Source organism: Brachyistius frenatus, unplaced genomic scaffold (assembly GCF_029030835.1).
Source record: "Brachyistius frenatus isolate BFR_SWC_R1_liver_20210118 unplaced genomic scaffold, ASM2903083v1 Contig_4, whole genome shotgun sequence".
Classification (NCBI taxonomy): domain Eukaryota; kingdom Metazoa; phylum Chordata; class Actinopteri; family Embiotocidae; genus Brachyistius; species Brachyistius frenatus.
This window is the reverse complement of record NW_027210603.1, coordinates 8,250,709-8,277,605: the sequence shown is the minus strand read 5'-3', so window position 1 is coordinate 8,277,605 and position 26,897 is coordinate 8,250,709. Positions and strand designations below refer to the sequence as shown.

The 26,897-nt window shown below is 39.3% G+C and overlaps 1 protein-coding gene across 1 annotated transcript in view; it reads right to left on the bottom strand.

The window, feature by feature from the left end:
* LOC138630057 (caM kinase-like vesicle-associated protein) overlaps nt 1–23,291 on the bottom strand; it is a 42,512-nt gene extending 19,221 nt beyond the window's left edge. The window contains exon 1 of the mRNA XM_069714168.1: nt 23,088–23,291. The gene's annotated coding sequence lies outside the window, so the exon portion shown is untranslated. The remainder of the gene's footprint in view (nt 1–23,087) is intronic.
* Nucleotides 23,292–26,897: the final 3,606 nt, after the last annotated feature.

Genomic DNA, 26,897 nt, shown 5'->3' with positions numbered 1-26,897 from the left:
TACATAAAACTAAAATAAGAACACACAATGTGTGAATATGACAACTTTGAAATTACCAGGATTCCTATTTATTGTTCCCAGGAATCACATTTCTCATCTTTTGGTAAAAGTGAACATCCACATCAACCCCCTTTACCAAACAGAGCAAAACAGATATTAACTATTAATCTAACCCCTGTTAAAATGTTGAAGTAACAAAGTGTTACTGGTATTAGTAAATTGCAACACCTTGCAGTACTTGGTATTGAAACAAGTAATCACAATACAACATTTCACCAAGTAATAGCTTAATGCCCAACGCCAGAGGTGTTGCACCTCTTGAACTTTAAGGGTCACGTACCACGGCACATTTTTCAGGTTGGATAAAATTGTTAAAATTCTATTTTCATAATAAGTATTAGCCTCAATAATTCCATTTACAAACCAAATGGGGGTTTCTGTATGTTTGTATTTGTATCAAAGTGACTGTTGGACTCCCCCTCACTGCAATAGTGAACAGTATAATAATTTGATTTTAATTAAATAAGATTTGTAGGACTGCTCAGGTTTTGTCTCTTACATTTAGATCAATATTAGATTTTTTTTTTTTAATTAGCAGAATTGATTAAATGAATTCCTAAATAAATAGGGTTTTAGGTTATTCTACAAGTATATTTAATGATGTTACAGTGTAATAAACAATTAGACTGTTTCTGGCACAGTTATTTCTTTAAAAAAAACTGCAATCTAAAGCATGACAATTGTTTGAAGGAAGACAATACTTTTGGCGACAATAGTTTCAGTAAAGTGAACATTTAGCTAAACTATAGCTAACCAGCAATAAAATTGATTACCTATGCAGTTAAGTAATCAGTTAGTCAGCAGATGTAGAACAAACAAACAAAAAAGTCACTGCAACAATTGAATCCTGCTGAGGCCGAGCTGTATGTTTAGAAATGTAGTCCACCCATGACTGCATGGCCACTTTTGACCTGTAATATGGTTTCCTGAGGGTTCTTCAGTACAACCTCGGTAGCCTGCTGTATATACTGTATATTTAGTGTCTTGTTCTTCAGGCTCGTAAGTGCTTTCCCTATAGAAAGAGTGTGTGAGAACCAACGGCAGCATGTTTTGATAAAACATCTGCAGACACATCATCCAGAGGGAGAATATTGCATTTGAATGTACAGATGTGAGTGCACGCCTGAGTGCACATATGCGGTACGGAAAGAATCACCTTTCCTATTTGCAATATATACAGTTACTATTTCAAATTTTAGCCCAAGAAATGTCTCCACTGTCAAAACTCCTGTACCTTTGTGTCACTTTTAGTCTGACGCAGGAAAGCGTTGGTGGCAATGAAGTGAATCACATTATGAAGTGGTAACAGAACTGCTTGGATGACCCCTTTAAAGATTCAGACCAAAGAATGTTTGATGAATTCAAGTTCAGGGAGTATGTGAGGCAAACAGGGTTAATGCAGGAGTCTGAGCAACCACAACATCAGACACCATAAAGTCTCACAATGGTGAACACATCATCTCTGTACACTTATCCATACACACTGATCCAGACATTTATACTTGTCATATCATTTATAGGATGCCTCCATTACTGTACTACAAACAAACAATAAGAAGGCTGAGAATTGTAGCATTTCAAAGAGAAGCCTAAAAAAAATACATTTCAATTTGAAGATAAGGCTCGACAGATGTTACGATGTTTTTCCTACACCTCCTAAAATATTTTGTTTACTTATACTGTATGGGAGTAAACATAATGGCATGTAGAACGCTTATCGTTTCTGTATCCTAATGAGCTTTACTTTCTCAAACAGGTTTTCTATGTTTTCTTTAGCATCTGTATTTTTACTGTGATCTTCAGTTGCATCAAACAAGTAAAAAGTAAGGCACTGATATTATTTTGCATTTTGGAGTACAGTATAGTTGAGACCATGGTAAAAGGCCAAAAATATTATTTATACATAAGAAACCCAGCAAATGTTGTTTCCCTGTAGTTCTAGGGATGTTATGCAGATAACATCTGTGTGTGCCTTGTCATAATTTGCTAAAAGACCATCCTCCTGTGTGAGGTCCTTATTCATTAATACCACAGTGTAAAACCCAATACACAAGTAATACATTATCGGTTAATCTGTTGATCGTTTTTGTTTACAATAAATAAAATGTTAGAAAATCCAAGAGTTTTCGATTTCAATTTTCAATTTTCAATTCCATTAAACCAGAGACACACAAGAAACCCTCATGAAAGTTTTTATTTTTTTATCACTTCAACTATCTAAACTGTTGATCAGTTTTCTTTTGAACAACCAATTGATTCTTAAAAACTGTTTTTCACTTGAAAAGCACCTCTTGTTTGAGTCCGGTTACCTGTCAGTTTATTTAAACGTGTATTATTTGAAAATTTCAGACTTTGGTTTTCCCCCAATGGTAGTATGACAATGCAAGCCATTGGACACTGACATAAATGGTTTGAAAGCAACATACCACGCTAATTTTGGTTGTGATTGTCACATTTTCTGAAACAAACAGAAGTATTTACAAGATGCTAAAATCATATGCAAGTTAAATCCCTTTAATGCTCCTTTTATATTTAACATTTTCTTGTAATGTTTGAAAATAATGAGGTAAACAATTAAACTCTATGTTGTGATTGGCAATTATAAACGCTGACAATTAACCTGAGTAAAATGATCTTTAATCTGACAATATTTTAATTGGAGCACAGCATGCTCCTGACTCCAAAAACAGGTCTGTTGTTTACATAAGGAGGCCCAGCTCCTTCTCCACAACACACGTCTTTTCTAAACCAATCGCATCAGTTCCTCCATGCTGCTTCAGTGGACAGAAACTTTAATTGCTGTGCATAAAATCGACATTACATGAAAAATTATCATTGAAAGGCAGGGATAAATAAAGCGGACTCGCTTTTATTGCCAAGCTCACGCTAATTGAAAGTCCCCTCAGAGTGCTGACTGTGAAATTGATAGAGCAAAAGAGACACAAATTATGAGCAGTAAATTCACAAAAGCCCATTAATGAAAATGACAGTAGAAGAATTGATAACATTTGAAAGCAAACAATACTACACTACAGTGTAAGCCTTGAACTATTTCCTGTGGAAAACTTGAGGAAAACTGGGTTGCGCTGCAGCTGAACCATTACATTAGCTGAATAAAATTGTTTTTTAAAAACTCCCCCCCCCCCCCCCCCCCACATGAAATGCTTTGTCTCCATCTTTAGCTCATATTCTTGGATTCCATCAAGTTTTTACCTGCAGCGACAACCACCTCTGACTCTGATTACATCGACTTCCTAAATCTGCTTCCACATGTCTCATTGAAGCAGGAGAGCTAAAACTTCAGATGTCAGTACATTATGAACTCCAGTCGCTCTACCTGCACTAGTAGTTCTAATTACAGAATGAAATTGTTATACTCAAGATTCACCTTCAGCTTTAACATGTAAAGTCAGTGGAAAGACAGGAAAAACATGCATGGTTTTGCCTGGGGCAGCAACAACTAGGTGAAGATGCATCAGGAACTAAACAATTTTCAGCTTGAGCGAATCATTCTCAGTTAACCTAGGGCTTTATGAATCTGCATGGTAAACTATACAAAAAAGGGAAAATAAAGAGAAACAGGGGGAAAAAACGGAAAAAAAACGGAAGTTCTGTTCAGTCTGGATCAATCAAATGCCAAGCTTACAGATAATTTCTGTACACTTGGTATTCCAGCAAGAAATGATGCAAAATTATAGGTTTTTCTTCAGTGGTAGATAACGTTCTTTAAAAACCTTCTCAAAACATTTTCAAAATGTTTTTTGGAGAACATTATCCTTAGGAGAACTTTCACAACACACGCAAACGAATTTTAGTCAAAACATTACCAGAATATTGCATAAAATGATAGTCCAGTGGTTATAGTACATAGTAAAAACATTAAGCAAAAATTATATTTGCTTTCTGTTTCAACAAACCAGAAGAATCTCTATCCATGCGAGCAGCTACGTGAAGAGGTGCACCGAGAAGGTCTGTAACAAATTAGAAATAGTTATTGAGATATTTCAACAAAAAAACGAAACTTTAAAATGCATAGTGTAAACCCATATCATGCCAAAGTGTGCAATACACCTGGCAGTCCACTAGACGAAACCATGTCAGTGTAAAAAGTAAGGTGCCTTAGGTATTGCCAGCGAAACCATGTGGTTACAGTTGGAGAAAAATAAATCATGGTTTGGTTTAAATAAATAATTTCCAATATGCAACGTTACTATGTCATGTAAGTTACTCGATAGACATTATGTAAGTTAATGGTACATTAACATATATATATACAGTGGGTACGGAAAGTATTCAGACCCCTTTAAATTGTTCACTCTTTGTTTCATTGCAGCCATTTGCTAAAATCAAAAAAGTTCATTTTATTTCTCATTAATGTACACTCAGCACCCCATCTTGACAGAAAAAACAGAAATGTATAAATTTGTGCAAATTTATTAAAAAAGAAAAACTGAAATATCACATGGTCACAAGTATTCAGACCCTTTGCTGTGACACTCATATTTAACTCACATGCTGTCCATTTCTTCTGATCCTCCTTGAGATGGTTCTACTCCTTCATTGGAGTCCAGCTGTGTTTAATTAAACTGATTGGACTTGATTAGGAAAGGCACACACCTGTCTATATAAGACCTTACAGCTCACAGTGCATGTCAGAGCAAATGAGAATCATGAGGTCGAAGGAACCGTCCAAGGAGCTCAGAGACAGAATTGTGGCAAGGCACAGATCTGGCCAAGGTTACAAAATAATTTCTGCAGCACTCAAGGTTCCTAAGAGCACAGTGGCCTCCATAATCCTTAAATGGAAGAAGTTTGGGACGACCAGAACTCTTCCTAGACCTGGCCGTCCAGCCAAACTGAGCAATCGTGGGAGAAGAGCCTTGGTGAGAGAGGTAAAGAAGAACCCAAAGATCACTGTGGCTGAGCTCCAGAGATGCAGTAGGGAGATGGGAGAAAGTTCCACAAAGTCAACTATCACTGCAGCCCTCCACCAGTCGGGGCTTTATGACAGAGTGGCCCGACGGAAGCCTCTCCTCAGTGCAAGACATATGAAAGCCCGCATAGAGTTTGCCAAAAAACACATGAAGGACTCCCAGACTATGAGAAATAAGATTCTCTGGTCTGATGAGACCAAGATTGAACTTTTTGGCGTTAATTCTAAGCGGTATGTGTGGAGAAAACCAGGCACTGCTCATCACCTGCCCAATACAATCCCAACAGTGAAACATGGTGGTGGCAGCATCATGCTATGGGGGTGTTTTTCAGCTGCAGGGACAGGACGACTGGTTGCAATTGAAGGAAAGATGAATGCGGCCAAATACAGAGATATCCTGGAAGAAAACCTCTTCCAGAGTGCTCTGGACCTCAGACTGGGCCGAAGGTTCACCTTCCAACAAGACAATGACCCTAAGCACACAGCTAAAATAACAAAGGAGTGGCTTCGGAACAACTCTGTGACCATTCTTGACTGGCCCAGCCAGAGCCCTGACCTAAACCCAATTGAGCATCTCTGGAGAGACCTGAAAATGGCTGTCCACCAACGTTCACCATCCAACCTGACGGAACTGGAGAGGATCTGCAAGGAAGAATGGCAGAGGATCCCCAAATCCAGGTGTGAAAAGCTTGTTGCATCATTCCCAAGAAGACGCATGGCTGTACTAGCTCAAAAGGGTGCTTCTACTCAATACTGAGCAAAGGGTCTGAATACTTATGACCATGTGATATTTCAGTTTTTCTTTTTTAATAAATTTGCACAAATTTCTACATTTCTGTTTTTTTCTGTCAAGATGGGGTGCTGAGTGTACATTAATGAGAAATAAAATGAACTTTTTTGATTTTAGCAAATGGCTGCAATGAAACAAAGAGTGAAAAATTTAAAGGAGTCTGAATACTTTCCGTACCCACTGTGTATATATAAAACATTACATGTTATATAAATAGCGTACTTGCAATCGAGAAAAAAATGTCTCAAAAAACTCAAACACCAGTTGTACAAGTAAAAGTCCTTTCTTTGTTACTTCCAACCACCCCTGATCTCCTCTCTGATCAGACTTTGTACTTTGTTACATAACCTCCTTCTTTGAGCCCGGTCATACGTGCGTGAAATTTTTACAATTTGGGTTAGGGGTAAGGGTTTGAGCAAAGTCAGTAGGGGATGTTTGTACAAAACTGGCTGCAAATCCCTTTAATAAATGTGGAGAAATTTCAGTGGAAGTAAAGATTTTGATGAAAACTTAGATGATGACCAAAGTCAGTAGGATTTATCTTCTCAGAATTGACAATTTCATTAAAAAAAAACATTCCCCAAAATCTATTGAGTAGTTGTGGGAGAATATTTCAGTCTGAACCGAAGTGGTGGGAACCATCTAAGAAATGTAACAAGCTGCTTCACAGAAGAGACAGTGGTGTATCTGTATAAGACTGACAATATGTTCCTGCCAAAGAGACCGTGGTCTTTTCCAAAGACTGCAAGCACAAAAGAAGAACACATTTCTCCTCAAATTTAACACGACAACAAATTATTTCCTGCACCATCTCCTTATCCTCTCACACAATTTGTTGTTTTCCCTCCTCTGTGTTAAGTCAATAGTTTGTGTCTAATGCTCTCATTAGTTTCTGCTCTATCTCTGCGTAGCATTGCATGCTGCATGGCTCCATCTTTTATTCTCTCTTCTCATTCAGTTTGAACATCTCTATTCTCCATCTGGGAGAGGAGGCTTCTCTTTTTTCTCCTTATATCATCGTTTCACTGAGCTGAAAATAGGAAGTTCAGAGCATGAAAATGTCTTTGTCAGAGGGGGGCATATGAGGCTGGTGCGGCTGCCACTGCCGCTGCTGTACCCACTGCCTGATGCTTAAAACAAGGCAGATCTGGAGGATTTTGTCTGAAGTCCAGCACAACTGAATCCACTATGATGAACACATTGCTCAAAGGCAATGCATATGTGATAAAGATGTGGGTATCTGACTGGTTTAGATTCATTCTCTGTGATCTTTGTTGCTAATGAAATAGCCTCAATCTACAGGGAGGGCAAAGACTGCAAATGTAAACCACTTCAAAATATATCATGTAAAACATCTAATATGATGCTTAGATTTTCATGAAATATACATAAGAAAGAACAAGCTAACAATAAAGTACAATTGTAAAACAAGTTCAGTAATTTCAAGTGTTTTAGGGCTGAGCCGTATGGATCTGTGTCTAACTGTCAGAAATCAAGCCCTGACGGTGTACGCACCACCACATACATGTATAGATTTTGATATTCACCAAAAACAGTGAGTTAGCAAAAAACAGGAACACTGCAGCAGAAGATTTAACGTTAAATAAAAGCAATTTTTGTAAAGAGAAGAGACTTCATGGCCAGGGCACCATGACGTTGCTCGTTAGAAGTGTGTTACGGAGTTCTTGAAGGGGACAGGAACTGATGGGTTGGACTGCTGCAGAGCTGTTGTTGCCTGAGGACTTGGTGTGAAATCACAAAGAAGTTTCTTTCTAACGCATGCTGCTTTGGCGAGAAGCATCAAAACCGGAACAAGGATATTCTATCAGTTTAGGTTAGTTAATGTGACGGTTGTCTCCTCTTCTTATTGTTTCATTTTGTGCTGTGGCACACTTAACGATGAATATCTTCAAACACAGTTGTGCTGGAACGATATCAAAAGAAAAAAAATCGTCACATTTAACATGTACATCCAATCAGTTTTGATGTATGTGGTAAATTGAAGCAATAAATTCCACAACAATTCCTCTGTCTCTGGAAAGAAGCAACAAGAGATCCGTCATTTGACGTATACAGTAATATAGTTGGTAGCCAGAAGAACCACAGGCTAATTGAGCAGTCACTGTCACCAGGGGGCGCTGTAGATGCTGCACCAAAACCCTTCACTTGTACCGCAACTAGTTACATCTCCAACAGCTAAAAATATCATCATGAGTGCAGAGGATATTATAAACGAGTATACATTTTACAGTGTTTTGGCTGATTGGAATATCCAACTGTATTAATTCGAGGTAAGTCGGAAGAAATTCAGCAGAGAGACAGTGACACTGCAGCTGCGTTAGCAGTGTAAGAGAATACAGCTGAAGGGCAGCATTCAGAAATGTAGCTGCTGAGAGCAAACAGCATCTGGTTAGGGGGTTGCCATTTAGTACCCTTCACTATAATATCAGTGTCACTTTTAATACGGTAAAACAAAGCCATAACAGGATAATGGTAATGTTCCGACTAGTGGATAAAAGCAGCTCCATGGACAGTTCCAAAAAGGGGAGCAGCTTCAGTGTTGTGAAAGTGGTTTGGTTATAAAAGATCAGATCTAGAACAAACCACAGCATTGGGACGTTTGTGCTGACAAATAAAACCATGACGCGGTGTTGTAGTTGTACGTTATTGCAATGAATAATAATATATTTTTCAGTATTTTGTCAGTATTATCACAGAAAACCCTTGAAATTTGGTGATATTATTTTAGGGATATATCACCCACCCCTACTGGTGGTACCTTTTGCTCAAATTGCCTTCTGATACCAACATGAAAAGAGTCCTGCTGCTGCGATGAATTTCAGTGTGGGCAGTTTTTCGTTGAATGATGATGTCACTGACACCGACCAAGAAAGCCAGTGTTGCTGTGGTTATATATGAAAACTTTGTCCTCACTTGAACAGAGGTGTGCTGGATAATAACATTAAACTGTAAAAGACAAGTAAAACCAGCAGGGCCGAGATTTTTGTCACTTATGTTTTAGCCAACAAAAGTAGGCAAAGGGTGTGATACTTTGAACAAGCAGTTTTCTCAACATGTTGTGTTCTTTGTGTTTAAAATAGCTGTTGACGTTACAGTATATGATCAGTAGCTGCCTGACAAATAACCACCTTCTTACTTGTCTTTTGCTCTATGCAGACAATATCGTCTGGCTGCCTATTGGGTTTTTTTGTGGAGTAGCTACAACGAGAGACTGAAGGATTTGGGGGTTAGGCATCAGATGCTTGCGAGTAATGCATCTGATGTAGGCCTACTAAATATAGGCATTGCCACATGGCTTCCCTAGCAGGAAAACAAAAGAAAAACCTCTGCTTTCTTTGTGATTTTAGCAAGCACAGAGGAATGTATTGCTTCATTTAACTTGTCAAACCCGAGTGGAACTTGAAAAGTGGCCAATATTCTCTTAAACATTAAGGACGATCAGATCATTTTTTTCACCTTTTTAAAAACCGAGATTTTCTTCTGAATCCTCAGTATTTAGGCTCATAGTCAGTCATCAGAGCATAATACTTTTGAATGACACTGCTTTTATATCAGAGACAAAAACAACAGGACAGGGAGAGAGATTTTGGCAGGATGCCATTGTTGTTCTGATTAAACTGAAGTTCAAAAGCAACTGTTAGCCAAATTGGCTGGTGAGTTTCCATTGTCTGTTCCAAATATGACATAATCCAAATGTTACTTGTCAAAAACAACCTCGCAGCAGTGAGCCATTGGTTCTATGACAATATATTGTCCTACTACTGCACTGCATGTTGTTTGGCAGCATGGATCTGCAACCACATCTGGTGAAGTTGCTTGCTGGTTTAGAGGAATAATCAGTCATGTTTAAATGCTTTGTTTAACCAAGTGCCAATATGTGTGTATCAGAGGGGGTTTGCAAGCATTGTTGATCAATATTAGTCATTCAGGTACATTGTTTTAGTAGAAATGCTTCACATCCTAAACATTTTGAAGCTTTCAGTCATTTATTGTTTATACTTAAATGGGTTGTAGTGGGCTGCTGATATCATAATGAAATCTTGTAATGAATGATACGACATTCAATACTGGCAAATGTGAAAATAATGTGTGAAAGAAGATCAACTGTTGTCTTGAACAATGAATGCAGAAAACGCTCATTACTAGTCAGTTCTATTCGGACAAAGATAAGGTTAATTAAACTTGCTTAAACAATAACTGTGTGGAAGAAGGGGTGTATATACTGTAGCTTGACATGCATTAATCGAGTCCAGGTTTCAACAGCATGCTAAATGCTAAAAACTGAATAAAAAAAAAAATGATTGTCTTAATAGTGTCATTTTTTATTAAAAAATTAAATCTAAAATATTTTGCAAAACACAAATTTCAACTGAAATTACAATCAGTACATGCAAAAATAGCAATTCAATTTAATCAAATAAAAATGTCATATTTTAATCAGGATTCTTTCCTGATTAGGCTGAATTGCTTCCAGTAGTCAGTTACATTAGTTTAGTACTCAAACAGGCAGCAATGATGATGCTTTATAATTAAAATTAAATGAAACCGTAATATTTTTTAAATGTCTAATTTAATCTCTAGAGTACTTTTAATTTTTTATTATTATTTAATTTCTATGTCTGTTTGTCTGAAAAAAATTTTTTTAAGTTTGTTGAAAAGGAGGCATTGTTTATCCACTTCACCTGAAGGTAGAATGCTGATCAGTGTGCATCTACAGGATTTATGGATTTGATCTAACAGCCACACTCTCCCGTCACAACCGGGCGCCGAGTACAGATTCACTTTTTCAAATAAGTAGTTGTGCGTGTTTGCGCGTGTGCTTTGGGCTGGGAGGGCTTCTATTTCCCGGATGGTGCTTATAAAAATAATCCTCATTGTTACAGAGACGAAGTTGACAAGTTAGCTGTTCTACCTCAGCAATCATCACAAAATATGATGCGTGGGCCTAAGTGGCCATGTACAAATGAGCCATTAGTGAATTGCTGCAAAGTCATTAATTAGATCAGACACGACTCGCAAGCTGCAGGCATAAATATCCAGGATGTCTGCAGAGGGCTTTAAAACACTGTCATATCCTGATGATTTCAACTGTGCACTGAGAGCAGGTTAATTTACTGTTTGCGTCCTATTTGAAAATAATTGCCTGTATTTTTGGCCGAAAACTTTGACTGAAAACACGCTGCTCCGACGGGATCAAAGAGCACACCAGTGCAGTGATAATCATTGTTTCTTTTTTTGTCAGAAGTTCAAGTTGTATTTTCCACAAAAACCAACAGGATTTTAGTGTATAAACCAAGTCAGTTCTGTAATATTCTGCACCGCCTCATTATATTTACAAGCTATTGTCTCTGGGGTAGTAAACCCATTAGGATGAGGGATGTGTAATCTCTTTTTACAGGATGTTCATGAAAATTAGGTTCATGTCACTGCTGTGTGTTTTTAGATACTTAGCAAGAGAAGCCAGCTTGCTCTGAATATCTAGCTGCTTTACAAATGACAGTAGAATGGAGCAGCTGTATTTCTTGCTGTGTGGAGGTAAACATGTTGGAGACACTGCTAAATGACTTTAAGCAAATTCATGTCATATTGGGAAACTGAGTAACACTGCAGTGGCTCTGAAATTTCAAATGAACATAAGTGCAGTCTCCATGGTTACATAGTGGTCACACGGGTGAAACGGAAGAAGATCTGGAAGCCCGGAAGAGATGACATATTCATGGTGAAGAAAGAGCTTTGCCTGCTGAGAGGGGGAAACGATCTCGCTCCTCGGACCGGGGCGAGGACATGTGTTACAGCGCACTGTAAGCTGCCGACCCCATGAGGGGCAAAGAGCTGTCCTGTATATGGTCCCAACGGAATCACAGCACTGCCTGCTCAACAGCCCAGCCCCCCTGCTCCTCAGCAGAGCCCTGGGAAACTTGATCGCCATGCTGGCTACAATTCCTGTCGTACACATGCAAACACTGAGCCGCCCAAAAAACGTCATCTAGTTTGCATTTCAGCCCATGCCTAAATTGTTCTTAGGCATTCATGCATGTTTCACACCCACACTGTGAACAAATTTGTCCTTCTCAAAGGGAACAAGAGCACCGTCCAACCTTTATAGGTTGTGTACTCCAACTCAGCTTCACTTGCTGCATTGTAAGTACCAAAAAGTGATGTCTAAGGAACCTGTGTGATAAATTAACATTTTTACTCAGAAGTGAAGTATCATTAAGTCAGAGCCAAAAGAACATATTTTTAGGGATTTGTAAATTTTGGGGAAATCATACCAGGAATGTTAGTCTCCCAAAAGTTAAGGCAGGATGTGTAAATTCTGCACACCCCTTCAGCAGATTATCATCTCATCCAAAAAAAAGTTGTATTACATATGCTCCACATTTACAGTATGGTGGAGGAGGTCATTGCACATATGCATATAACACAGTATTGTATGAAATATTTATGAAACCGCACTGAACCAGAAAACACTGACTCTCACTACAATATCCATTCACTAATGTTACTAAGCTTTCAACCAGATCACAAGTCGATGTTTCCTTTTTGCCATGATAGTAATGTGTCCGTCTGTGGCAGCACCAGTCCAACATGGTATCACTCCAAAAAGTGCAATACACCTACCAGTCCTCTACAGCATACCATGTCAGTGCCTCGTTTTGCCTCATAGCCCTGGAAAACCACGAGGTCAGGGTTAGGCACAAAAACTTGGTTAGGAAACGATGTCTTTAAAGAAATCTGCATCGCTTTCTCCTGGACCATAAGTAAAGTCCATAGTTTGATCCCTCCAACTGTCTCCAAATACATCTCTTGTACGTCCGTCACACGAGCTTCATAACATGCTCAACCTTGGTCATCGTGCAACAACTTTCCACACAAAGGGGAGGCAAAAGGTGATGGTGACATCGTACCTTTTAGCAGACTGGGCTGGTAAATTGATCCAGTACTTATTTTATATCTGTAGTCCTCAGAGGATGAATCCTCCAGACTCCCCTCCAGGTCAGTTTTCACGTAAAAATAATGATTTTGGTGCTCTCTGACTTTTCCTTCATTGCCACCATTCGATTAGATTGCATGCATATGAGTATGCTGATGTTAGCATTTATCTTAAAGCACCACTGACCCTCAGGTCTGCCTCCCAGACTTGCTAGCACAGTTATTAGTCCTGTTTTTAAACATGTCCAGTTCCATGGAAACAAGGCAAATTCTCCTGTTAAAGATCATGTGATGGGATTAAAAGCTACAGGACACCTGCTAAATGGACCTCCATGTTATATTGATTGCAGCTGCTATTTCCAAGGTCAACAATCCATATTAAGCCGCCACACAAATACAACATATGCTGTATATTTACTGTTCTAAAGTCTCACTAATCAAACTGCTGCTACTATATATCAATGTTGAATCCCATTGAAAACGTGAATGTTTTATGCCATATGCGACATGTGGTCCTCCTTTAGTCATGTCCTCATGACGACAATGTTTCTGGCAGAGATAACATGCAACTGTGCAGGCACAACAAAGCCAGTCTAAACTGACTGACTCATTTAAATCTGTGCTTCATGGCAGTAAACAAGTGTCCACAGCACAAGTGTGCACTGGGAAAATTGGAGCCATAACACTGAAAGCCCATGGGGTTGGTCCTCTGATGCATGCCTGGCCTTTCTCGTAGAAGTTAATGCGGGTGGAAAGCAGGCTCGCTGCTCTTCAAAAACTGACTATCCACCACAAAGCTGGACTCATGCTTCTTTTCCTCCCACGTGAATGAAAAAATCCTATCTCTGAAGCCTTTCTCCAGTCAATAGTAGCAGTCTGTACCTAAATATACTCTCCTCTCTTGTCTTGCTTTGTCTAGGCAACGATACAGTTAATCTGCTCTTGGTTGTGTTGGTGCGCTCCATGAGAGGAGAGAAAGAAGCTCACGTAACACATAGAGAGAACGTGAGGGGAGGAGTGGTGTAGAGCCAGGTGACTCAGAACATGTGACAGCGGGTCACGGCGGTGGGAGGTGGTGAGATGAATGACTGAAGTGTGAATCCTGGTCGCTAATGGAGGCATCCACCTCCACCAAGCTCTTTTCATAAAGTCTGTGATTAGCTCATCTCCAGCCTAGTGTTAGCTACATGCCTTCAGCCTTTGAGCTTCGTGTTTAAATATCCCTTTGTGAATTTTTACTTTACATAAAATCTCCATTTATTGCAAAATATCCAGATCAGGTTGTAAAGCAGGAGCCGCAGCGTTTATTTATCCAACTACAAAACCTGATGACGTGCACATAATACCACAAAGGCTAATATATACCAAGGGAAAATGGCTTATTTCAGTTTTTAATAGGCTGTATTGAGGTAAGACAGCTTGGCTGTTTTGCTTTATGTAAAATCTGTAATGCTTCCTCTTCACACTTCACTAGCTAATCTGACCATTCACTGCAGCTGTTGTTAGTTGCCTTGGTTACAAAGTCAGTGTGCCATCATAGTACAGTACCGTTCCTGCTCAATGCAGAGAAGCACATCATTGCTTTGGAGGAGAGTGTATGTTGTATGCTGCATACAACTAAATTTAGAAGATTTTTTTTTTTCTGGTTAATCTTTTGGATGTCCAAGGAGTTTGTTTATGTCACCGAGCAGCACGTAAAGATAAAACATTCATGTACATTACTGCATGGATCAGTGCTACAATTGTGCCTTTCATGCAAGGGGAGCAGGAACAGTTGTTTTGAAGGATTTTATTGGATCTGCTCATTCGCGTCTACCACCTGCTCTCTCAGCCCAGTTTCCCTCCTCCTTTGTTGTCACCGATTTTGGAAAGCTGGATTCATTAAATGGGAAATTTCTGCATATCATTAAAGCACAATTTTGTCTAATTACCGAACCATATTTGAGTGTTCAGAAGACATAAATACTGTGTGTCTTCTCCAAATATGATAAATGTGGCCAGCACAGTCTACTGTGCTACTGCACTCTTTTAATCCTGGAAGTTTTCCAGTCTACCAGAGGACTCATTACTAAACCACCCCCTGTTTAAAGAGAGCTAAAAGCATAATTATCTGTAAATACTTGAAAGTTATAAAGATGTTGCTGAAGTTTCCTGACACCTGCAGTTATAATTGACATTTTGTATCTACTTTAATAGCAAAACAACCTGTAAAAATTAGAAATGGGTCTTGTACTGATGAACCAACAGAGAAGTATCACCTTCTAAGTCTGAAGCACCTCTTTGCTTTTCTTTTTACTTCAGTTCCAGCTTATTGACTTACCTGTCCAGGCCACACCTTTATGTTTTGGGCCACTGTCATCACCAGGGTTCAAATTACTCTTTTTCCGTGCGCACCCGCTATTAAACATGTCACATGCATGCGCACATGGAAGTGTGCGGCAGCGTAGTCAATCGCTGGGATACTACAAAAAATATTCTCCTTCCCTCTCCTTTGTTTGCTGTCTCTTAATTTTCCGTGTTGTATCCTATTTTCTCAAATGGGAGTAAATGGAATTAGGTTTATTTGGTGTGGGATGAGGGAATTAGCACACAACATTGACATTTTTACTATTATTATTTGTCTTGGGAACCTTATTGTACAGAAAATCTAAATGTATAAAGTGTGACTACACAAATGGACAATGTTTTAGGGCTCCCCATAAATGTTGTCAAAGTAGACTTTCCCCTGACCTCCCCTTTGCTCCCCTATAATTCAAACCATGCTCATCGTTTTTTTTTTAGTTTTTTTATTTTATCCTCAACAGACAGTTGTTTTAAATGTAAAAGCTCTATAAACCCACTGTTAACTACCTGCAACTCATGTCAGGCAGACAGTTAGCAACAGTAGTTCATAGCAGCTGCAATAAAGAGCCTGATATTTCCTCAGTAGTTGGGAGATGAAAGACTGAGCTAAGAGAGAGAATACTGCATTCATCAGGTGGACTCAAACACAGCTCCAAATGACTGATAATGTTGCACTGAAACTGCTGGGTGCAAAGTGTTTGCTAACGAGTTTGCTCTATTACCTAAAAGGTGATAATACAGTATGTGGATGTCGTATGTACAACCTGTTTCTACTGCTTTCAAAGTGACAACAAAACCTGCTACTCCAGGTTTAATGCTCTGTTTTACGGTTGCAATAACGATAATGGCAATCTATAAATACTCGTTGCTGTGCTATTTAGACAGTAGTTAAATATTTAAATCTTTTTTCTTTTGAAAATCATTAATTTGTAATTTGCGATATACAGTAAGGGACCCAATCCGCTGCAATTATAAGATTGAAGTGTCTTTCTGCTTTCTATGCCCACCTCTGACACTTCCGATTTAATTGTACACTGTCTGAAAAGTTGCTAGCTCTGTCACCACGGCTTTTCTTCCCATTCTCCTCCTAAACTGTACTGTTGCGCTTTCGAAAATTGCTTGCTGACAAATCTTAACTTGTCATCTTCCTTAAAATCCACAGAAAATCAAACACAGGCCATACAGCCTTTTAAACCTTCATTGTGCCTGTATATTAAGGTGCCCATAAACATCATCCCTTCTTCAGGCTGATGTCAGACTGTCATTACATCCTGATTCAAGGGGCAACACAAAAGACATCTCTATCCACGTCACCTCGGTGACAAACCACCAGGGCACGAGGGAGCGACATCGATTGTAGTCATGCAACAGCCTGTTGTCTTCAGGCCCTGTCATGCAACTTTAATGAAAATAGATTTCCCCTGTCCTTCACCTGTGCAACATGCAGTAGAAACACTACAATATGTAGAGGAGACAATATTAATAGAGACTGAGAATCCAATATCACTGATATGTGACAAACATCAATACCTGGAAGTACAGCGTCCATTTATAGTATCTCAGAAATGAATGTAGTTTTTTGTATTACATTTACGGAAGGTTGTACTTTTCTCAGATTTTGGTTAGTAACAGAAGATGTAACTGGAAATGTCCACCCATTTCATCAGTGTCTTGTTGCATGAGCAGAACCGTGCTGCAGACATGAGTTGATGCATAAAATGTCAACAGAGAAATTAAATTAGACACTCAAATATCAAACGCTGCCATTTTCATTAGGATGTAGTCAGCAAACACCACAAATCAATAATATTACCTTCCATACTTCTTTAACTCCTCTTTTGACTATTATTATTGTGAATGGGAAAATGACAGAGCAGGCAGCTTGGTGACAATCTAAGTGGTGTTGACGGCAATGCTCCACAAATGTACTGCACAGTGGAAGGGAGAGGATATGCCAGATCAAGACTGCGCTAACGTCACTGCATGCCTTTGCATAAGCGACTCACTTGCAGATGAAAATGTCTACAGTGGCAGCATGAATCAATGCTGAGGTGAAATATTAATCCATTTCAATTTAAAATTCCCCTTCAAACTTTCTATTTGTGGATACTAGGTAGGGTGGCTCTTTGAAGCTGCATGGTTCCATAAGTAACCCTTTCTCTAAAGATGAGGTTTGAGGGCAGAAAACACTCCTGTTTGATTTCCTCACCAACACTTTTGTTTTTTATTATTTCAGCCTCCCTCTCTCCCAACACCAATTGTTTCCTCTTCATAAACAGAGATGTCAGTGTCACATGTAATTGAAACATAATTTCAGTTCTGTTCTCCCTTGATATGACTGACAGCAGAGTACATGTCAGCAACTTGCTCTCCGATGCATGCGCCAAGAACAAACCCGCCAAGAAAGAAAGCAAAGGTGAGACTGACAATCCACAGCTGATCTGTTCTACAGAGGGTACGCACTGATGTCACTTTTTCATGTGGCACTACCTCCCTCACCAACACTGAATGACTAAACAAACTTGGGCTGCAGCAAGTCGGTGGAGCTGCAATACTGAGAGGGAAACAAACAAAACCTCTTAAAAAAGTAAAGGCGAGAATAAACAATGATCCATATGTGGCAGTACACAGTCAGTGCTCTGTGGAATTTGAAATGCAGCCAGAAATAGAGTTTCCTGATACATATTGTATGTGTAACTACAGTTTGTAGTTCAACACTGGAAACACTATTACACTGTATACACTTGAGGCATACAGATGTCTGGGCCTATTCTAAAGACCCTGAGAACTTGGTTTGTAGTCCTTAAGGCTGGTTATGTTTGAAAATGTTCAATACCAATTGATACCGGTTCCTTAACAACACTTATTTTGATACCACATTTATGAAATCCATTTTAAGAAAAAGAAAGTTGCATCACACATTATGGTATAAATATTTAATTTTCATTCAGTGTAGCGGGGGAGGGTGTAACTCATTCTTTTCTCTTTAGATACAATAACAGATGTCCCCTAAGTGCCTCACATGTAAGTTGTCACTAGACACTACAATTTACTGATGTTCCCTAAACGCCTCACATACTACCAATAGACACCAGCTAGCCCATTGTGCACAGAGAAGTCTTCAGTCACTGTAACACACATACAGACTGTATGAAAAAAATGGACGGAGCTTCTGGGTCAGAAGCTCATCAGATAGTTGCCTGGCATCTATCAGGTACCCAGACCCATATATTCACATGTGTGAATATATGGGTCTGGGTACGCTCCATAAGGAATCATTCACAGACGTCCCATCCTACTGCGTATAGACCTTGTGTAAATTTTACCCAATCAGCATGCACCAAAACCGGCCACCACTGCAGCTACCTGGGGTGTCCACCAAAGCATTTTTTTACACCACCACAGCATGCTTATTTTTTTTTAAATTGTTTTTAATGAGAGCGCCACCCTTTTTCAAATTTCAGGAGCGTGACTAGGTGCTGAGTGTTTATTCTGCGCCCAGCGCAGTGTGTGCTGTTTTTTTCTGGTCACCAGAAATTTAAAAATGTTCAACTTTGGGTAGAATGCTATGCTTCTAACTTTCAAGAAGAGGCGGGACAAATGCACTGAACCACCGACACTGGTCACTGATTGGTCCACCCTTTGGTGGTTGAAGAGCAACCACTAATACGAGAAGTGTATCCTGTATATAATCACAGTGGAAACAGGAAGTTGTGAGCAGTGGTTAATGTGGAAGTGTTTTAAAGAGCAATACCATCGAAGGCCCGTGGGGGTTGGCTCAATAAAGCCTATGACTCCATAGATTCTCATTCAACTTCTCAGAAATTACCAAAGTGAAGAAATATTTTCCATAAGTCATTATCATGTCATTCACTAACTTTACTCCTTCTGATTAAATTCCCAGAAATCTTACTGAAAAATAATTCTATAATCAATTAGATATAGAGCCTCAAAGAGCTTTATATTTGTGGGTGTATCTGGTTTGATATGGGCTCTGGCCCAAAATACCAACAGACGAAATGCCAAACTACAGGGTGATTGCCACATGAGCGCACCTACCGAAAGGTGTATAGCCAAGACCCTGTTTGAAAAGAGTGAAAAAAGATCTTACAGGTAAGATTTGCTAAACCCAGTTTAAACCGAGACATTTTTATCAATGTGAGTGGGCTCACCTAAGTAGAGGCTACAGTATGTATAACAAATGCTGTGGCTCACTGACGAGGAAGTGATTAATGATGAATGCTAGCAGGCTTTGACAATATAGTAATATAGGTATTTTCACATTTCTTCTATATGAATGCAAAATGGTACACGGGGACGGTTGCATGTACACCACTCATGAGGAGTAAACAGGCAATGGTGATATTGACAGAACGATGTCATCACACACATTCCCTCTAGGAGCTGTGCCCTGCCTCCTTCTGAGTATCCGCCAATGGGAAGAAATGAATTCAAAGTTACTCTAGAAAATGTACTTTATTTAATAGATAAAGGAGAGTGACTCAGAATGTAACAACAATATGAAAAATAATAACTGCTGTGAGGTGTGATGACAGACAAAAGATGATCTGTAGGCGGTCTGTGTTGAAACAGTGACATTCACTGTCATCGCAGCTCTCATGAAGATGCTGACAAACAACCAGTAATGTATGCAATGCATCCATCATCTCTGTCACAAACATGAGCATCTTCCCTTTCATGTTGAGATTAGCAGCTTAATGTCAGATGCTGTGTGACAAAAAATGCTTAACAGCTGCCACAGGTACCACTGCAGGATTTTTCACTGTAGAATCCCCCTCATTTTACTCATTCGCTCATCGCAGCGGGGTATTGATCCACTGCACTACGAGCCTGCTACGGAAAAAAAAACCTGTGTGTTGCTGTGCAGCTTGTCTCTGACTTCATGTTGTCACTTATTTCTGCTTGGCTGCTTGAATCATGTGAGGACAGCTTTGGTTAGCTTAGGCTTGATGGGTGAACAGCAGCAGCAGTAAAATTGGAAAACCATTGGAGACCATTAACTAAAATTATACACTCTGAATCAGATAATAGTGGCAGCATGAACATACGTGGAACTCGATAGTGATTTATTTTGCTAGTTTACAGGACAAAAAAAAAAAAAAGAGTGTTTTAAAGCGTCACATTATATTTGCATGGCATCACATTTATGAAACAGAACACATCTGCAGGCTATTTGGAAATGTTTTTAATGAGCAAGCATGTATCACGTTATGTCATCCGCGCTCCAATGTGGCAATTTATATCTTTGGCCTGCTTATTGAGTCTGGAAAAAGATGCAAGTAAAATATACAGTTTGTATGGCGAGAATCTGTATTTATGAGGTACACCTCACATGCGGGTTATGTAAAGTCAATACAACAGTCAGCCTCTGCAGTGGCTAAGTATCCACACGCTTTTGATTCTACTCTTCAAAGCGAGAGACTGTACTCACAGTCCACACACAACAGTCCTCATAAAAAGAACCAATCCTATCTTATTACTTACATCTAACCCTTGCACACTTGCTGGATGTTCTGACTTAAGTCATTAAATTCTCCTCTCTGGTATGACACAGGTCCCTCTCTCTCACTCTGAAGTCCACTATGTTTATTTTCTCACTGTCAACAATATAATGAAATGCCACACTGGGAGCATCTCTGTCAGCAGCACCATCTCCTCCCTCAGACAATTACTGCACTTTAGTGTCAAAATGTTGAGCTCACTGTCCATAGAGAAGCTCACCCTGCCTTCCCAGATTAATACAAAGGGCAAAGGTATGGCAAAATGAATAAATAAATTAACTTCTCTACAACGCATCCCTGCAACTGCAATGTCCACTTGTTAGAACAGTGTTTGTGATAAATGAAGAGTAGACTTGGATAATCTTTCTGGCCCTCTATGTGATATCCTCACTGCTGTTTATGCCCTGATATTGCTGCTCATTGTCAAGTGTGTATTTAGAGCTACACACAGTACAAGTACTCAGCACAATACACTCACTTTGTCTTACACGGTGAAGTTAGGGTGTCGTGTTGCTCTTGCACATTAGTGGCTCTCTACGGTCCCACAAAGATTTTAACGAGAACCAGTAAAATATCTCTCAGACAAAGGATACTATAGTACAATATGTACTCAAAATAGAAGAGAACCGCAGCACTAATAAAGACAAAGTAATAAAAGCATTACATAATGGGATATACTGGTGCAGTACTTCTAGTGAAAGCATAGATGTGAATGAGCAGGCTTTGATTGAAATTGATCCAACAGCTATGTATACAGCTCAGAAACTTCTACTTCACTCTCATCTCAGTCATTTTTTTTCCATTAATTAACAATACTCCTGTTACCCTCCTTATTTCACCAGCATTAGCACTTTGTACATCTGCAGTCGCCTTTTCAAACCACTCCCTATATTTCCACGTCTATTATACCAGGAGCTCTCAAGAGCGGATGCAACACAAAGTTGGAGTGGTTCTCCCCGGAGATCTAATTGTGTACAAATTGTGAGGCTATGTAGTAATTTGCTGTGCTTTCCTGTGGCTGCTGCTGCTGCCACTGGGCCACCTGGGGTCCAACAGAGGCCTGGACCTCTTCCGGGACTGAACAAATCATTACATACAGCTCACTAGTGACCCAGTGCGCATCGCTCATCTTAAAGGACCTTAAGGACGTGACATATGGATGAATGACATCAATCTATCGGGGAAACGCTCCCATGGTGGAATTTATTTTCCTTGTGTAAATCCAAGTGTGTGGTTCAACTGGCCTATGAGGTTATCTAAGGTGCAGACATGAATGTATTGTGCATTCAAAATATTAAACTTCAGACATAGATTGATTCTGAGTCACTCCGAGTCTGATTGAAAGACAGGAGTTCACAGAGATTTGTGTTCGTGTCTCAGGCTACAGTAAGAAGGCTCGTCTATCCACTCCAAGCTGATGGAGTTATGCTTTGGTCCTAAGCCTTTGCAGCATGCGAACACAGATTTCCAAAACACTATTTAACTTAATTACAGTATATACCGAGGTGTTGAATAACCAATGATAGCAATGATCCTTAATCTAAAAAAAAAATCCTTGATGATTTATATTTGATTGTACATTTTCAGTACAGTAAGAGGGAAATTCCGTTTTTTGTAAAAGTCATAATTATATCTGTGGCATTAGAGGTCTTCATCCCCTACTGAGCAATAAGTGGCCTGAAGTTGCCCTTAACCATGTTTAACCCCCGGTCACTTTCCAACAAGACGTGAAAAATCACAGTGGACACAGTGTCTGAGGAGGTTGCTGACCTTTGACACAGCACTGTCTGTCTGGAATTTCATATTAAAAGTTTGCAGTGAGAAGAGGTTTCCACACAAATCACTGAAATTGATGGTTTCTGACAGAAAGTTGCTCAGTGTTGGGACAGCAACATCCCCGCAGAGTTGCAGCATCAGCACTTACTCTACATACATACTGTATGTGACTGGAGCCAGTGAAGACAAAGTTTTGCAATAAAGTATTGGAAGTGAAGAATTAAACCTAAAAATGTAAATAAGGAAATAGGATGAAGAGGGGGGGGGTCTGATCAAAGTTTAATATTCTGAATGCATACCCACATTAATGCTGCAACTGTAAACTTTGTTAAGAATATTTAAATTAAGTATCTCACTGGCTTTCTGTGTGTGTCTGGATGTGTTCAGTTTTGTCAGCATTATCTGGTAATACAACGTCATACAAAAGAGATTTGTCTATACCAAGATGGTGTAAAATAAATGTAATTGTGGATGACATTAGGTCTCATGGTAGGTCGCAGGAGCGCTCTTTAATCCGTCAATTGTTGTTCATTCACAAACATGTAACAAACTTAAATGGTTCGTAGTAATGTTATAAATAAACATAGGTGTATCGATAAAGGGAGGAAAATGCTGCAAGTCGTCGCATTTTGTGCTTTTCCTGCGCATTCTGCTCTGAGTTCACTGATTACGAGATCTGAACGGTTATTCAGGAAACATCACAACTTACCTTGACACCAAATTCCGTCTTTAAACGTACGATCCGGTGACTGCCAAAGTCGAGTCTGTCCTTGGAGAACCCCCCAACTCCTAATATACTAAACGTTCCTGTGAAGTTTAGAGAGAAGAAAAGTACTTCTACACCAAATTCTTGCGCTCCTGCAGCCCGTAGTACTGTACCATCTGTTGTGCCTGCGCGCGTCGAGCTCTGCGCGGTGAGGAGGAGCGGATAGGATAGGATAGGGGAGGAGAGGGGAGGGGAGGGGAGGATAGAAGAGGGGAGGGAGGGGTGAAGTGTCCGGAGCGCACGAGAGCGTACTTAGGAGAAGAGGGGTCAGAGACCATCTCAAATGTAACTGAACAGTAACTGTAAATATTTATATTTGCAGCGATCATAATCTTGCTTTAGATTTATTCCTGTATAACATGTCAAGCGGTGGACTGACACATTAAAGCAGTGTGAATTTAATATGAGTCTATATAATATATATGTGTATTGCCTATTGGTACTCCAAACAATGTGCTGGCTCTACCAGACCTCTGCCAAACAGCTGCCAGCCAATCGGAGCTCTTGCTTTGGCTCTGTGGGCTGGACTTAATTATTTTACCTTGTAACAACATAATTATATATTTTAATATTATATATTATAATTTAATGATTTTTTTTTTATTTGAGTTTTAGGGTGCATCTCTTGAATGCTAATTATATGCTAAATAATTCCTTTTAGGGTAGCTTTTAACCCCATTGAGAGAAAGTATTTTATTATTCCAGTGGCACCCACCAAACTCCAGAAGATTTGGGTCACTTGAAATTGTTTGTAGTTTTGTTGTTTGTTTGTTTTGTTGTTGTCTGTTCAGTTTTTATTTTATACGTTTTACAGGGGTGTTGATTAAATTGTGATGGATTGACTGTTCTGTTAACATAAAGGGTTGAGGACCCAACTGCACGAGCATCCATCAAACAGAAGTTTTACTCACGAGTTTCCGGTATCCAGGTAAACCAAAAATAAACAGCAGCCCAAGCAAAGTCCAAAAATGCAAAGCACAAATCCAAAACTAACATGGGGACAGTCAGGTATCTTAAACAAACTGACAACAGGAAATGAGAGCACACAGACTAAAAGCACTATCCCTATGTTCCAATATCCATACGATCATACTATTAAGTTCAAGCATTTTTATGATGAAGTAGTATGTACCAACTGTACACATACTACATGCAACAGTACATATTTTTAAGGGTAGCTGTAGTCTGTACTAAAAGTAAAAAGCAATAGTATGGAATTTGGAACAGGTATGAAGGGCAAAATGAGGAGCAGGTGAAACAAATCAGGGCGGGACAGACAATCAAACAGAAGGCAGGAAGTGAAACAAAACAGGTAAATAATTTCAAAATAAAAAAAAGGAAACACAAAACACAAAAAATAAAGACTACTGAATAGAAACAAAGTCCAAAACAAGACATGGACAAAAAACAGGGAAAGAAAACAATGAATTAATAAACACAATAAATATACATATACATATACATATACATGGAAAACCTTTATTGGCAAACACATACTGCAAAAATACACTTAAACATCCTTTAAAATTGAAGACAATTATGTACCGAAGTGATAAAACTCCTTCGAACTGTTGAATAAATGAAAAACAAAAGCCTTTTAAAAAACTGATTACAGTATTAATCAAAAAAGAGTAGGCTGAAGCCAGAGCTTATCACGCCTACCCTGATCACACAAGACATTTTCCTTTATTAAAATGTAAACAACCTGAATAGTCCACACAATAGCTAAACATGTGCTGTACATCCACATTTACAGACCGATATGATACATTGTATCTAAACATCATACACGTCATAAAAATGGATGTATACACTAGTTGTGTCCTACACAGTACATGTATTACATTACACTTGAATAATCCCTTAAATTTCCAGATTGTACAATACATTTTTTTAGTTCATCTTTAAAATTGTTCAGCCATTTTTTTTTTGTTTCCTGTCTTGTTTAGATTATTTGCTTTACACATTATTTCTGCAATTATATGATAAATCAGGCCATTAAATTTGAATGTCTATAATTTAATAAACAGGGGATTAGTTGGTTCTTCATGATTCGGTTTGGCTCTTTGAAAACGGGATTTGTGTTGGTTTTGTATGCATTTATTTCTAAGCAGTGGTTAATGTGTGGAACAATTCTGGAGGATGGTGCTTTTTTTTCTGTGTTAACGGCAATATCGGTGGTAGAAAGTAGTTCCACTGACAACTGTATTGAAGTGGCAGCAAGAATCTGTCTAGGTTGCTGTCATAGAGAGAAATTATGATTCCATTTCTCTTTCGTTTGGGTGAAACAACCCTTAAAAGTGCCAACTCAAGCATCTGATTATTATTGGAGATGAAACTGCATTCTAACATTCAGTGACTTATAAAATCCCTCTAAGGTCCACATGTCCACACATATTACAAATGGAGCATGAGAGGAAACATACATAAAACCAGGAAATTGCTCATGGATGTAGACATTGGATACTCAAAGAGCAGATGGTTTACCCTCAATGTGACAGATACTATGCGAAATGCCCCACGTGTTCAAAATTTTGAAATCAAGGGTCAAAAGAATTCGGTTGCTTCCACAGAAAGTCTAATTTATAGAAAACGAGGCTTTCTAATAACAGTTCTGAATGCTTTTTAAGCTGTCAACATTTCGTTTTTAATCTGTAGTGTGCCAAGCGCATGAAATAACACAGCATTAAAAGATACCTTCGTTCTATCAGCTCGTCAAAAGAACTGGAGACCTCCTCCGAAAGCTTCTGACTCCTCAACCACGTGCGCTCAAATCTGCTGAGGCAGGGGAAGATGGGGCCTCCCACTGTGGATGAGCGGTTTTGGCGGGGCGCAGACAGAACGTTGACCCCACCGAAGCTCGATGCCATCTGCAGCCACTGACAGAAGCCAATATGCCATACTGGCCATTTACAGCTCCTGCCAACTGGGATCATGATTCTTCAGCTGTTCACGATGCGCTCGCCAGGCTCTGTCACCTTCATAATGGAGTGACAGAAGAGTGTTGCAGCACAGCGGGGTCGCTCATTTCTACGGATCAGTGCAAGAAACTTAGAGTCCATCTCAGCCTTCTTACAGGATTGAGAAATGGAAAACGTGCTTTTTTTCTACACCACATTAACATGTTCATTGGTAACAGTGGGTCATTTTTTTTTCTTTAGACAGGCCAGGCTCACTGTTTTCTTGCTGTTTCCAATGGCTGCTGGGTGTAGCTTCAGTTAAGACTTAACAATATCAATATTTCTATATAATTCTTGACCTAACAGCAAATACGTCCTCATCAAAGTAATCCTTTAATAAACAATATCTGAGTTCTAATTTGGAACAATTTTTTGCAAAAGGTGCCAGTGAGTTCACCTGTTAAAAGAGATTTTAGTCTCTCACAACCGCCAGTCCACAGGATGCCTGAAATAAAGCCAACGGACAACAATCTAACAAGTGCAAAACAAGACAAGATTAGTAACGCAGAGGTGCACTGAGTAACATATGTGTTCAACAGTTACAGTCAGTCACTTTCTCTCCTGTCAGTCACGACTACATCAGTAATGTAATGAAGCAAAGCGGTGGTTATTGCAGAATGTAGACTCAGCTGTCATCTCTGAACACAAGGACAGAAGAGACAGCCGGCGATCTGTCACCAGGATGTCACGTTCTCCAGGACAGAACCACAGTATCTCTTTGTCTTAAATGTGCCACAGAGAGCCTGTGATCACTTCCTTGGTTGATTTTGACTGGACTTACTGGCTCATAGTT